The sequence below is a fragment of the Diceros bicornis genome, chromosome 6, assembly GCF_020826845.1.
Source record: "Diceros bicornis minor isolate mBicDic1 chromosome 6, mDicBic1.mat.cur, whole genome shotgun sequence".
Taxonomy (NCBI): Eukaryota; Metazoa; Chordata; class Mammalia; order Perissodactyla; family Rhinocerotidae; genus Diceros; species Diceros bicornis.
In genome coordinates, this window is record NC_080745.1 from 25,445,058 (window position 1) to 25,457,785 (window position 12,728).

General features: G+C 68.2%; 6 non-coding genes across 6 annotated transcripts; all 6 read right to left on the reverse strand.

Annotated features, from left to right (window-relative positions):
* Nucleotides 1-1,252: 1,252 nt before the first annotated feature.
* On the reverse strand, nt 1,253-1,371 carry LOC131407705 (5S ribosomal RNA). The gene has a single exon (XR_009220578.1). It is a non-coding gene; the product is annotated as a 5S ribosomal RNA (ribosomal RNA).
* A 1,951-nt stretch (nt 1,372-3,322) lies between these two features.
* Nucleotides 3,323-3,441, reverse strand: LOC131407717 (5S ribosomal RNA). The gene has a single exon (XR_009220589.1). It is a non-coding gene; the product is annotated as a 5S ribosomal RNA (ribosomal RNA).
* A 1,950-nt stretch (nt 3,442-5,391) lies between these two features.
* Nucleotides 5,392-5,510, reverse strand: LOC131407728 (5S ribosomal RNA). The gene has a single exon (XR_009220601.1). It is a non-coding gene; the product is annotated as a 5S ribosomal RNA (ribosomal RNA).
* Nucleotides 5,511-7,475: 1,965 nt separating this feature from the next.
* Nucleotides 7,476-7,594, reverse strand: LOC131407738 (5S ribosomal RNA). Its single transcript, XR_009220608.1, has one exon. It is a non-coding gene; the product is annotated as a 5S ribosomal RNA (ribosomal RNA).
* A 1,962-nt stretch (nt 7,595-9,556) lies between these two features.
* On the reverse strand, nt 9,557-9,675 carry LOC131407749 (5S ribosomal RNA). The gene has a single exon (XR_009220617.1). It is a non-coding gene; the product is annotated as a 5S ribosomal RNA (ribosomal RNA).
* Nucleotides 9,676-11,656: 1,981 nt separating this feature from the next.
* On the reverse strand, nt 11,657-11,775 carry LOC131407760 (5S ribosomal RNA). The gene has a single exon (XR_009220626.1). It is a non-coding gene; the product is annotated as a 5S ribosomal RNA (ribosomal RNA).
* Between the last annotated feature and the right edge of the window lie 953 nt (nt 11,776-12,728).

A 12,728-nucleotide genomic window follows, 5' to 3' on the forward strand; every position in this document is an offset into this window, starting at 1 on the left:
CCCGCCCACGCTCGTCCCCCCCGTGGGGACGCAGGAGAGCTCCTGCGCGAGGGAGCGGAGAGACAGAGCCACTGAGAGGATCCAAGACACCGACCTAGACAGACCCCCACCGGCACAGACACACAGACACAGAGAGCCTCTGCAGAAGAGGCAGCTTGCCCACGGCAGGGTGGTCGTGCTTGAGCTGGGCCTCAGGCAAGGAGGCAGTGGCCCTGGGGCAGGCAATCACTCCTGGGGCCCTAGGACGCGCAGCCTCGGTCTCAGGAGTCCGGTGCCGCTCGGGCAATGTTGTCTCAGGGGACTCTTCCACTACCTCTGACAGACAGGGCCAGGACCAGGGGGAAGAGAGCGAGGCGCCTGAGCGAGGGGACACGGAACATCTCAGCCAGCCAGATTCACGGTATTTTCCTTCGATGTTTTAGAAACCAAAGTGACTGCGAGATATCCACCAGGAGCCAAACGTCAATATTTCAAGTAAAGGCAGGGCCAGGAAGAAAAAGAAAAAGGATGCCGGTCACGTGGGGCCGGAAAGTTATCAAACTGGGGAAGGGGACTTCTTTGAGAAAAACAAACAAACAAAGATAAATAAATGAAAAGTGACACGTCGAGACACAGGGGCGGAAACGAACGTTTATTTTGAGTGAGATCACAAGTGAGAACAACGCACTAACTTGATTGAGACACACCACAAACATCAGAAAATCCAGAAGCCGTGGCGTTTTGGATGAACTGCCTGAAATGCTCCCCTAACCCATTTTCCCCTGTCCTTTTGCAGACGGTCTTCTGAAAACCTTCACCAGGTTCCTGTGGTGCCTCAGCTCCGGAAGAAGTATTTGCTGCTTGTAGCTTTCTGATCCGTTGGCCCCCCCCTCCCCCTACGGGGGAACGGAATCCATTCTCTCCGACGCGACCGCGATGACGCTACCAACTGGTTGGGGCGGCCGAGTGAACTGCTCGGGTCTGTCGGGCCCCTAGCGGCTGGGAAGAGGCCGAGGACACAGGGAGCCCACGAGCGCGGAGTCGGGGTCACGCCGGGCCCCAGTGGGCCCGGGGTCCCGGTGGGGGGGGCCGCGAGGTTGAAGGGCTGGGCTTCGACAGCCTGCCCGCGCCTGGGCGGCTGTCGCGCACACGGGCAGCAGCTGGGCAGCGGTGGGGGTGGGGGCGGGCGCGGAGGCCGGAGGGGCGGCCGGTGTGCCGAGGGAGCCGCGCTGGGGGCGGTGGCAAAAGGAGAGGGAGACGGCGGGAGGCAAAAAGCCTACAGCACCCGGTATTCCCAGGCGGTCTCCCATCCAAGTACTAACCAGGCCCGACCCTGCTTAGCTTCCGAGATCAGACGAGATCGGGCGCGTTCAGGGTGGTATGGCCGTAGACGTCGGGGCCGCCGCCGGGCGCCCCTAAGAAGGCGCGCCGGGCCGCCCCGGCCCCTGTGACGCGGGCCCCCAGGCCCCTGTCAGGCGCGCGCCCAGAGCCCTGTGACGCGCGCCCCCAGAGCCCTGTGACGCGCGCCCCCAGAGCCCTGTGAGGCTCACAAGCCGCCGGCGCCCCGCCCCCCCCCCCCCCCGCCCCGCCCGCTGCCGCCGGCCCGCCGCGCTCCACCTGCCGCCGCCGCCGCCGCCGCCGCCGCCGCCGCCGCCGCCTGGCCAGCCAAACCCTGCGGTGCGCTGCCCTGCCGCCCGCCCAGGGCCTGAGAGGCCTCTGGCACCCCGCGGGCGGGGGGCGGGGCGCCAGTCTAGGCGCTCTCCCGCCCCATCCCGGGAGTCTCCAGGCTCGCGCCCGCTCGGCTCGCTCCCGAGGTCGCAGGAGATCGGGCTGCTCCGGGCCGTGCGGCGGGAGGCGTCGCGGCGTCAGGGCCCCCCGGCCCGCGCTCCTCTGAGCCCCCTCCGGCCCGAGGAGCCTCCCAGCCCGGGGCCTGGCCGCCGCTGCTCCGGGCCGGCCCCGAGGGGCCCCAAACCACCCCGAGCCACCCTGGCGACCAGAGGGCATCGGCGGAACCCCGCCGCCCTCCCTCGGTTCGCGTCGGGGCGGGGGGCGGGGCACCGTTACCCCCACGCCCCCCACCGAGACTGAGACCCCGCCCACGCTCGTCCCCCCCGTGGGGACGCAGGAGAGCTCCTGCGCGAGGGAGCGGAGAGACAGAGCCACTGAGAGGATCCAAGACACCGACCTAGACAGACCCCCACCGGCACAGACACACAGACACAGAGAGCCTCTGCAGAAGAGGCAGCTTGCCCACGGCAGGGTGGTCGTGCTTGAGCTGGGCCTCAGGCAAGGAGGCAGTGGCCCTGGGGCAGGCAATCACTCCTGGGGCCCTAGGACGCGCAGCCTCGGTCTCAGGAGTCCGGTGCCGCTCGGGCAATGTTGTCTCAGGGGACTCTTCCACTACCTCTGACAGACAGGGCCAGGACCAGGGGGAAGAGAGCGAGGCGCCTGAGCGAGGGGACACGGAACATCTCAGCCAGCCAGATTCACGGTATTTTCCTTCGATGTTTTAGAAACCAAAGTGACTGCGAGATATCCACCAGGAGCCAAACGTCAATATTTCAAGTAAAGGCAGGGCCAGGAAGAAAAAGAAAAAGGATGCCGGTCACGTGGGGCCGGAAAGTTATCAAACTGGGGAAGGGGACTTCTTTGAGAAAAACAAACAAACAAAGATAAATAAATGAAAAGTGACACGTCGAGACACAGGTGCGGAAACGAACGTTTATTTTGAGTGAGATCACAAGTGAGAACAACGCACTAACTTGATTGAGACACACCACAAACATCAGAAAATCCAGAAGCCGTGGCGTTTTGGATGAACTGCCTGAAATGCTCCCCTAACCCATTTTCCCCTGTCCTTTTGCAGACGGTCTTCTGAAAACCTTCACCAGGTTCCTGTGGTGCCTCAGCTCCGGAAGAAGTATTTGCTGCTTGTAGCTTTCTGATCCGTTGGCCCCCCCCTCCCCCTACGGGGGAACGGAATCCATTCTCTCCCACGAGACCGCGATGACGCTACCAACTGGTTGGGGCGGCCGAGTGAACTGCTCGGGTCTGTCGGGCCCCTAGCGGCTGGGAAGAGGCCGAGGACACAGGGAGCCCACGAGCGCGGAGTCGGGGTCACGCCGGGCCCCAGTGGGCCCGGGGTCCCGGTGGGGGGGGCCGCGAGGTTGAAGGGCTGGGCTTCGACAGCCTGCCCGCGCCTGGGCGGCTGTCGCGCACACGGGCAGCAGCTGGGCAGCGGTGGGGGTGGGGGCGGGCGCGGAGGCCGGAGGGGCGGCCGGTGTGCCGAGGGAGCCGCGCTGGGGGCGGTGGCAAAAGGAGAGGGAGACGGCGGGAGGCAAAAAGCCTACAGCACCCGGTATTCCCAGGCGGTCTCCCATCCAAGTACTAACCAGGCCCGACCCTGCTTAGCTTCCGAGATCAGACGAGATCGGGCGCGTTCAGGGTGGTATGGCCGTAGACGTCGGGGCCGCCGCCGGGCGCCCCTAAGAAGGCGCGCCGGGCCGCCCCGGCCCCTGTGACGCGGGCCCCCAGGCCCCTGTCAGGCGCGCGCCCAGAGCCCTGTGACGCGCGCCCCCAGAGCTCTGTGACGCGCGCCCCCAGAGCCCTGTGAGGCTCACAAGCCGCCGGCGCCCCGCCCCCCCCGCCCCGCCCGCTGCCGCCGGCCCGCCGCGCTCCACCTGCCGCCGCCGCCGCCGCCGCCGCCGCCGCCGCCGCCGCCGCCGCCTGGCCAGCCAAACCCTGCGGTGCGCTGCCCTGCCGCCCGCCCAGGGCCTGAGAGGCCTCTGGCACCCCGCGGGCGGGGGGCGGGGCGCCAGTCTAGGCGCTCTCCCGCCCCATCCCGGGAGTCTCCAGGCTCGCGCCCGCTCGGCTCGCTCCCGAGGTCGCAGGAGATCGGGCTGCTCCGGGCCCTGCGGCGGGAGGCGTCGCGGCGTCAGGGCCCCCCGGCCCGCGCTCCTCTGAGCCCCCTCCGGCCCGAGGAGCCTCCCAGCCCGGGGCCTGGCCGCCGCTGCTCCGGGCCGGCCCCGAGGGGCCCCAAACCACCCCGAGCCACCCTGGCGACCAGAGGGCATCGGCGGAACCCCGCCGCCCTCCCTCGGTTCGCGTCGGGGCGGGGGGCGGGGCACCGTTACCCCCACGCCCCCCACCGAGACTGAGACCCCGCCCACGCTCGTCCCCCCCGTGGGGACGCAGGAGAGCTCCTGCGCGAGGGAGCGGAGAGACAGAGCCACTGAGAGGATCCAAGACACCGACCTAGACAGACCCCCACCGGCACAGACACACAGACACAGAGAGCCTCTGCAGAAGAGGCAGCTTGCCCACGGCAGGGTGGTCGTGCTTGAGCTGGGCCTCAGGCAAGGAGGCAGTGGCCCTGGGGCAGGCAATCACTCCTGGGGCCCTAGGACGCGCAGCCTCGGTCTCAGGAGTCCGGTGCCGCTCGGGCAATGTTGTCTCAGGGGACTCTTCCACTACCTCTGACAGACAGGGCCAGGACCAGGGGGAAGAGAGCGAGGCGCCTGAGCGAGGGGACACGGAACATCTCAGCCAGCCAGATTCACGGTATTTTCCTTCGATGTTTTAGAAACCAAAGTGACTGCGAGATATCCACCAGGAGCCAAACGTCAATATTTCAAGTAAAGGCAGGGCCAGGAAGAAAAAGAAAAAGGATGCCGGTCACGTGGGGCCGGAAAGTTATCAAACTGGGGAAGGGGACTTCTTTGAGAAAAACAAACAAACAAAGATAAATAAATGAAAAGTGACACGTCGAGACACAGGTGCGGAAACGAACGTTTATTTTGAGTGAGATCACAAGTGAGAACAACGCACTAACTTGATTGAGACACACCACAAACATCAGAAAATCCAGAAGCCGTGGCGTTTTGGATGAACTGCCTGAAATGCTCCCCTAACCCATTTTCCCCTGTCCTTTTGCAGACGGTCTTCTGAAAACCTTCACCAGGTTCCTGTGGTGCCTCAGCTCCGGAAGAAGTATTTGCTGCTTGTAGCTTTCTGATCCGTTGGCCCCCCCCTCCCCCTACGGGGGAACGGAATCCATTCTCTCCCACGAGACCGCGATGACGCTACCAACTGGTTGGGGCGGCCGAGTGAACTGCTCGGGTCTGTCGGGCCCCTAGCGGCTGGGAAGAGGCCGAGGACACAGGGAGCCCACGAGCGCGGAGTCGGGGTCACGCCGGGCCCCAGTGGGCCCGGGGTCCCGGTGGGGGGGGCCGCGAGGTTGAAGGGCTGGGCTTCGACAGCCTGCCCGCGCCTGGGCGGCTGTCGCGCACACGGGCAGCAGCTGGGCAGCGGTGGGTGTGGGGGCGGGCGCGGAGGCCGGAGGGGCGGCCGGTGTGCCGAGGGAGCCGCGCTGGGGGCGGTGGCAAAAGGAGAGGGAGACGGCGGGAGGCAAAAAGCCTACAGCACCCGGTATTCCCAGGCGGTCTCCCATCCAAGTACTAACCAGGCCCGACCCTGCTTAGCTTCCGAGATCAGACGAGATCGGGCGCGTTCAGGGTGGTATGGCCGTAGACGTCGGGGCCGCCGCCGGGCGCCCCTAAGAAGGCGCGCCGGGCCGCCCCGGCCACTGTGACGCGGGCCCCCAGGCCCCTGTCAGGCGCGCGCCCAGAGCCCTGGGACGCGCGCCCCCAGAGCTCTGTGACGCGCGCCCCCAGAGCCCTGTGAGGCTCACAAGCCGCCGGCACCCCGCCCCCCCCGCCCCGCCCGCTACCGCCGGCCCGCCGCGCTCCACCTGCCGCCGCCGCCGCCGCCGCCGCCGCCGCCGCCGCCGCCGCCGCCGCCGCCGCCGCCGCCTGGCCAGCCAAACCCTGCGGTGCGCTGCCCTGCCGCCCGCCCAGGGCCTGAGAGGCCTCTGGCACCCCGCGGGCGGGGGGCGGGGCGCCAGTCTAGGCGCTCTCCCGCCCCATCCCGGGAGTCTCCAGGCTCGCGCCCGCTCGGCTCGCTCCCGAGGTCGCAGGAGATCGGGCTGCTCCGGGCCGTGCGGCGGGAGGCGTCGCGGCGTCAGGGCCCCCCGGCCCGCGCTCCTCTGAGCCCCCTCCGGCCCGAGGAGCCTCCCAGCCCGGGGCCTGGCCGCCGCTGCTCCGGGCCGGCCCCGAGGGGCCCCAAACCACCCCGAGCCACCCTGGCGACCAGAGGGCATCGGCGGAACCCCGCCGCCCTCCCTCGGTTCGCGTCGGGGTGGGGGGCGGGGCACCGTTACCCCCACGCCCCCCACCGAGACTGAGACCCCGCCCACGCTCGTCCCCCCCGTGGGGACGCAGGAGAGCTCCTGTGCGAGGGAGCGGAGAGACAGAGCCACTGAGAGGATCCAAGACACCGACCTAGACAGACCCCCACCGGCACAGACACACAGACACAGAGAGCCTCTGCAGAAGAGGCAGCTTGCCCACGGCAGGGTGGTCGTGCTTGAGCTGGGCCTCAGGCAAGGAGGCAGTGGCCCTGGGGCAGGCAATCACTCCTGGGGCCCTAGGACGCGCAGCCTCGGTCTCAGGAGTCCGGTGCCGCTCGGGCAATGTTGTCTCAGGGGACTCTTCCACTACCTCTGACAGACAGGGCCAGGACCAGGGGGAAGAGAGCGAGGCGCCTGAGCGAGGGGACACGGAACATCTCAGCCAGCCAGATTCACGGTATTTTCCTTCGATGTTTTAGAAACCAAAGTGACTGCGAGATATCCACCAGGAGCCAAACGTCAATATTTCAAGTAAAGGCAGGGCCAGGAAGAAAAAGAAAAAGGATGCCGGTCACGTGGGGCCGGAAAGTTATCAAACTGGGGAAGGGGACTTCTTTGAGAAAAACAAGCAAACAAAGTTAAATAAATGAAAAGTGACACGTCGAGACACAGGGGCGGAAACGAAAGTTTATTTTGAGTGAGATCACAAGTGAGAACAACGCACTAACTTGATTGAGACACACCACAAACATCAGAAAATCCAGAAGCCGTGGCGTTTTGGATGAACTGCCTGAAATGCTCCCCTAACCCATTTTCCCCTGTCCTTTTGCAGACGGTCTTCTGAAAACCTTCACCAGGTTCCTGTGGTGCCTCAGCTCCGGAAGAAGTATTTGCTGCTTGTAGCTTTCTGATCCGTTGGCCCCCCCCTCCCCCTACGGGGGAACGGAATCCATTCTCTCCGACGCGACCGCGATGACGCTACCAACTGGTTGGGGCGGCCGAGTGAACTGCTCGGGTCTGTCGGGCCCCTAGCGGCTGGGAAGAGGCCGAGGACACAGGGAGCCCACGAGCGCGGAGTCGGGGTCACGCCGGGCCCCAGTGGGCCCGGGGTCCCGGTGGGGGGGGCCGCGAGGTTGAAGGGCTGGGCTTCGACAGCCTGCCCGCGCCTGGGCGGCTGTCGCGCACACGGGCAGCAGCTGGGCAGCGGTGGGGGTGGGGGCGGGCGCGGAGGCCGGAGGGGCGGCCGGTGTGCCGAGGGAGCCGCGCTGGGGGCGGTGGCAAAAGGAGAGGGAGACGGCGGGAGGCAAAAAGCCTACAGCACCCGGTATTCCCAGGCGGTCTCCCATCCAAGTACTAACCAGGCCCGACCCTGCTTAGCTTCCGAGATCAGACGAGATCGGGCGCGTTCAGGGTGGTATGGCCGTAGACGTCGGGGCCGCCGCCGGGCGCCCCTAAGAAGGCGCGCCGGGCCGCCCCGGCCCCTGTGACGCGGGCCCCCAGGCCCCTGTCAGGCGCGCGCCCAGAGCCCTGTGACGCGCGCCCCCAGAGCTCTGTGACGCGCGCCCCCAGAGCCCTGTGAGGCTCACAAGCCGCCGGCGCCCCGCCCCCCCCGCCCCGCCCGCTGCCGCCGGCCCGCCGCGCTCCACCTGCCGCCGCCGCCGCCGCCGCCGCCGCCGCCGCCGCCGCCGCCGCCGCCGCCGCCGCCTGGCCAGCCAAACCCTGCGGTGCGCTGCCCTGCCGCCCGCCCAGGGCCTGAGAGGCCTCTGGCACCCCGCGGGCGGGGGGCGGGGCGCCAGTCTAGGCGCTCTCCCGCCCCATCCCGGGAGTCTCCAGGCTCGCGCCCGCTCGGCTCGCTCCCGAGGTCGCAGGAGATCGGGCTGCTCCGGGCCGTGCGGCGGGAGGCGTCGCGGCGTCAGGGCCCCCCGGCCCGCGCTCCTCTGAGCCCCCTCCGGCCCGAGGAGCCTCCCAGCCCGGGGCCTGGCCGCCGCTGCTCCGGGCCGGCCCCGAGGGGCCCCAAACCACCCCGAGCCACCCTGGCGACCAGAGGGCATCGGCGGAACCCCGCCGCCCTCCCTCGGTTCGCGTCGGGGCGGGGGGCGGGGCACCGTTACCCCCACGCCCCCCACCGAGACTGAGACCCCGCCCACGCTCGTCCCCCCCGTGGGGACGCAGGAGAGCTCCTGCGCGAGGGAGCAGAGAGACAGAGCCACTGAGAGGATCCAAGACACCGACCTAGACAGACCCCCACCGGCACAGACACACAGACACAGAGAGCCTCTGCAGAAGAGGCAGCTTGCCCACGGCAGGGTGGTCGTGCTTGAGCTGGGCCTCAGGCAAGGAGGCAGTGGCCCTGGGGCAGGCAATCACTCCTGGGGCCCTAGGACGCGCAGCCTCGGTCTCAGGAGTCCGGTGCCGCTCGGGCAATGTTGTCTCAGGGGACTCTTCCACTACCTCTGACAGACAGGGCCAGGACCAGGGGGAAGAGAGCGAGGCGCCTGAGCGAGGGGACACGGAACATCTCAGCCAGCCAGATTCACGGTATTTTCCTTCGATGTTTTAGAAACCAAAGTGACTGCGAGATATCCACCAGGAGCCAAACGTCAATATTTCAAGTAAAGGCAGGGCCAGGAAGAAAAAGAAAAAGGATGCCGGTCACGTGGGGCCGGAAAGTTATCAAACTGGGGAAGGGGACTTCTTTGAGAAAAACAAACAAACAAAGATAAATAAATGAAAAGTGACACGTCGAGACACAGGGGCGGAAACGAACGTTTATTTTGAGTGAGATCACAAGTGAGAACAACGCACTAACTTGATTGAGACACACCACAAACATCAGAAAATCCAGAAGCCGTGGCGTTTTGGATGAACTGCCTGAAATGCTCCCCTAACCCATTTTCCCCTGTCCTTTTGCAGACGGTCTTCTGAAAACCTTCACCAGGTTCCTGTGGTGCCTCAGCTCCGGAAGAAGTATTTGCTGCTTGTAGCTTTCTGATCCGTTGGCCCCCCCCTCCCCCTACGGGGGAACGGAATCCATTCTCTCCGACGCGACCGCGATGACGCTACCAACTGGTTGCGGCGGCCGAGTGAACTGCTCGGGTCTGTCGGGCCCCTAGCGGCTGGGAAGAGGCCGAGGACACAGGGAGCCCACGAGCGCGGAGTCGGGGTCACGCCGGGCCCCAGTGGGCCCGGGGTCCCGGTGGGGGGGGCCGCGAGGTTGAAGGGCTGGGCTTCGACAGCCTGCCCGCGCCTGGGCGGCTGTCGCGCACACGGGCAGCAGCTGGGCAGCGGTGGGTGTGGGGGCGGGCGCGGAGGCCGGAGGGGCGGCCGGTGTGCCGAGGGAGCCGCGCTGGGGGCGGTGGCAAAAGGAGAGGGAGACGGCGGGAGGCAAAAAGCCTACAGCACCCGGTATTCCCAGGCGGTCTCCCATCCAAGTACTAACCAGGCCCGACCCTGCTTAGCTTCCGAGATCAGACGAGATCGGGCGCGTTCAGGGTGGTATGGCCGTAGACGTCGGGGCCGCCGCCGGGCGCCCCTAAGAAGGCGCGCCGGGCCGCCCCGGCCCCTGTGACGCGGGCCCCCAGGCCCCTGTCAGGCGCGCGCCCAGAGCCCTGTGACGCGCGCCCCCAGAGCTCTGTGACGCGCGCCCCCAGAGCCCTGTGAGGCTCACAAGCCGCCGGCGCCCCGCCCCCCCCCCCCCCCCCCCCCGCCCCGCCCGCTGCCGCCGGCCCGCCGCGCTCCACCTGCCGCCGCCGCCGCCGCCGCCGCCGCCGCCGCCGCCGCCGCCGCCGCCGCCGCCGCCGCCGCCTGGCCAGCCAAACCCTGCGGTGCGCTGCCCTGCCGCCCGCCCAGGGCCTGAGAGGCCTCTGGCACCCCGCGGGCGGGGGGCGGGGCGCCAGTCTAGGCGCTCTCCCGCCCCATCCCGGGAGTCTCCAGGCTCGCGCCCGCTCGGCTCGCTCCCGAGGTCGCAGGAGATCGGGCTGCTCCGGGCCGTGCGGCGGGAGGCGTCGCGGCGTCAGGGCCCCCCGGCCCGCGCTCCTCTGAGCCCCCTCCGGCCCGAGGAGCCTCCCAGCCCGGGGCCTGGCCGCCGCTGCTCCGGGCCGGCCCCGAGGGGCCCCAAACCACCCCGAGCCACCCTGGCGACCAGAGGGCATCGGCGGAACCCCGCCGCCCTCCCTCGGTTCGCGTCGGGGCGGGGGGCGGGGCACCGTTACCCCCACGCCCCCCACCGAGACTGAGACCCCGCCCACGCTCGTCCCCCCCGTGGGGACGCAGGAGAGCTCCTGCGCGAGGGAGCGGAGAGACAGAGCCACTGAGAGGATCCAAGACACCGACCTAGACAGACCCCCACCGGCACAGACACACAGACACAGAGAGCCTCTGCAGAAGAGGCAGCTTGCCCACGGCAGGGTGGTCGTGCTTGAGCTGGGCCTCAGGCAAGGAGGCAGTGGCCCTGGGGCAGGCAATCACTCCTGGGGCCCTAGGACGCGCAGCCTCGGTCTCAGGAGTCCGGTGCCGCTCGGGCAATGTTGTCTCAGGGGACTCTTCCACTACCTCTGACAGACAGGGCCAGGACCAGGGGGAAGAGAGCGAGGCGCCTGAGCGAGGGGACACGGAACATCTCAGCCAGCCAGATTCACGGTATTTTCCTTCGATGTTTTAGAAACCAAAGTGACTGCGAGATATCCACCAGGAGCCAAACGTCAATATTTCAAGTAAAGGCAGGGCCAGGAAGAAAAAGAAAAAGGATGCCGGTCACGTGGGGCCGGAAAGTTATCAAACTGGGGAAGGGGACTTCTTTGAGAAAAACAAGCAAACAAAGTTAAATAAATGAAAAGTGACACGTCGAGACACAGGGGCGGAAACGAAAGTTTATTTTGAGTGAGATCACAAGTGAGAACAACGCACTAACTTGATTGAGACACACCACAAACATCAGAAAATCCAGAAGCCGTGGCGTTTTGGATGAACTGCCTGAAATGCTCCCCTAACCCATTTTCCCCTGTCCTTTTGCAGACGGTCTTCTGAAAACCTTCACCAGGTTCCTGTGGTGCCTCAGCTCCGGAAGAAGTATTTGCTGCTTGTAGCTTTCTGATCCGTTGGCCCCCCCCTCCCCCTACGGGGGAACGGAATCCATTCTCTCCGACGCGACCGCGATGACGCTACCAACTGGTTGGGGCGGCCGAGTGAACTGCTCGGGTCTGTCGGGCCCCTAGCGGCTGGGAAGAGGCCGAGGACACAGGGAGCCCACGAGCGCGGAGTCGGGGTCACGCCGGGCCCCAGTGGGCCCGGGGTCCCGGTGGGGGGGGCCGCGAGGTTGAAGGGCTGGGCTTCGACAGCCTGCCCGCGCCTGGGCGGCTGTCGCGCACACGGGCAGCAGCTGGGCAGCGGTGGGGGTGGGGGCGGGCGCGGAGGCCGGAGGGGCGGCCGGTGTGCCGAGGGAGCCGCGCTGGGGGCGGTGGCAAAAGGAGAGGGAGACGGCGGGAGGCAAAAAGCCTACAGCACCCGGTATTCCCAGGCGGTCTCCCATCCAAGTACTAACCAGGCCCGACCCTGCTTAGCTTCCGAGATCAGACGAGATCGGGCGCGTTCAGGGTGGTATGGCCGTAGACGTCGGGGCCGCCGCCGGGCGCCCCTAAGAAGGCGCGCCGGGCCGCCCCGGCCCCTGTGACGCGGGCCCCCAGGCCCCTGTCAGGCGCGCGCCCAGAGCCCTGTGACGCGCGCCCCCAGAGCTCTGTGACGCGTGCCCCCAGAGCCCTGTGAGGTTCACAAGCCGCCGGCGCCCCGCCCCCCCCCGCCCCGCCCGCTGCCGCCGGCCCGCCGCGCTCCACCTGCCGCCGCCGCCGCCGCCGCCGCCGCCGCCGCCGCCGCCGCCTGGCCAGCCAAACCCTGCGGTGCGCTGCCCTGCCGCCCGCCCAGGGCCTGAGAGGCCTCTGGCACCCCGCGGGCGGGGGGCGGGGCGCCAGTCTAGGCGCTCTCCCGCCCCATCCCGGGAGTCTCCAGGCTCGCGCCCGCTCGGCTCGCTCCCGAGGTCGCAGGAGATCGGGCTGCTCCGGGCCCTGCGGCGGGAGGCGTCGCGGCGTCAGGGCCCCCCGGCCCGCGCTCCTCTGAGCCCCCTCCGGCCCGAGGAGCCTCCCAGCCCGGGGCCTGGCCGCCGCTGCTCCGGGCCGGCCCCGAGGGGCCCCAAACCACCCCGAGCCACCCTGGCGACCAGAGGGCATCGGCGGAACCCCGCCGCCCTCCCTCGGTTCGCGTCGGGGCGGGGGGCGGGGCACCGTTACCCCCACGCCCCCCACCGAGACTGAGACCCCGCCCACGCTCGTCCCCCCCGTGGGGACGCAGGAGAGCTCCTGCGCGAGGGAGCGGAGAGACAGAGCCACTGAGAGGATCCAAGACACCGACCTAGACAGACCCCCACCGGCACAGACACACAGACACAGAGAGCCTCTGCAGAAGAGGCAGCTTGCCCACGGCAGGGTGGTCGTGCTTGAGCTGGGCCTCAGGCAAGGAGGCAGTGGCCCTGGGGCAGGCAATCACTCCTGGGGCCCTAGGACGCGCAGCCTCG